The 804-nt window shown below is 38.7% G+C and overlaps 2 non-coding genes across 2 annotated transcripts; both read right to left on the bottom strand.

The window, feature by feature from the left end:
• Positions 1-244: 244 nt before the first annotated feature.
• trnar-acg (transfer RNA arginine (anticodon ACG)) lies at positions 245-317 on the bottom strand. The gene has a single exon. It is a non-coding gene; the product is annotated as a tRNA-Arg (tRNA).
• A 212-nt stretch (positions 318-529) lies between these two features.
• trnah-gug (transfer RNA histidin (anticodon GUG)) lies at positions 530-601 on the bottom strand. The gene has a single exon. It is a non-coding gene; the product is annotated as a tRNA-His (tRNA).
• Between the last annotated feature and the right edge of the window lie 203 nt (positions 602-804).

Here is an 804-nt window from a genome sequence, read left to right as displayed (position 1 = left end):
TCAAGTTTACTGGATGACTGATCTGTCACTGTTTTATATTTTCCTTATTCTCAAAAGTTGGTTTTGAAATCAATATGACGAGTAGGTAATTCTAAAAGTAAGAATGGGGCCAGGCCAGCTGTGAATGAAGGATTCTGACTGTTTGAAGGACATTTTCCTGTCATTTGGTCAGTGCATTTTGATACATAGTATGTAGAGGAGGAGTTTTGGAAACGACAGACGAGTTGTAAGTTAAAGTTTATATCGAGCTAGCCAGGAGTTGAACCTAGAATCTTCTGATCCGTAGTCAGACGCGTTATCCATTGCGCCACTAGCCCCATGTACATTTGTATGATGTATAACACTGATTGTCACAGTATTGCATATAAACAGTTGTGCTGTTGTAGTCAAGTGTGGAAAACACCAGACGCCTGCAACAAGTATATGTAAAACAAAGTACCTATGTATTGTTGCCATGAAGTTGTAGACAAATGTAGAGAATGACAGTCAATAAAACAAGAATCAATAAAACAACTTGCCTGTCTATTGTTGCCGTGACCCGGATTCGAACCGGGGTTGCTGCGGCCACAACGCAGAGTACTAACCACTATACGATCACGGCAACTTATTTTGCTTGCTCGCTGTAGTGATAGCATATTTCCATCTCTTCAGACAAAAGGTTCCTCTATTCTATATGTAATGGCTTTTCTCAGAGTGTGACTAAAGTCAGTCAAGTTTACTGGATGACTGATCTGTCACTGTTTTATATTTTCCTTATTCTCAAAAGTTGGTTTTGAAATCAAAATAACGAGTAGGTAATTCTAA

This window comes from Seriola lalandi, unplaced genomic scaffold, assembly GCF_002814215.2.
Source record: "Seriola lalandi dorsalis isolate HSWRI2012SDOR001 ecotype SW California unplaced genomic scaffold, Sedor1 jcf7180002041409, whole genome shotgun sequence".
NCBI classification, from domain to species: Eukaryota; Metazoa; Chordata; class Actinopteri; order Carangiformes; family Carangidae; genus Seriola; species Seriola lalandi.
Note: the sequence above shows the minus strand (reverse complement) of the source record. Positions and strands in the feature narration are given on the sequence as shown.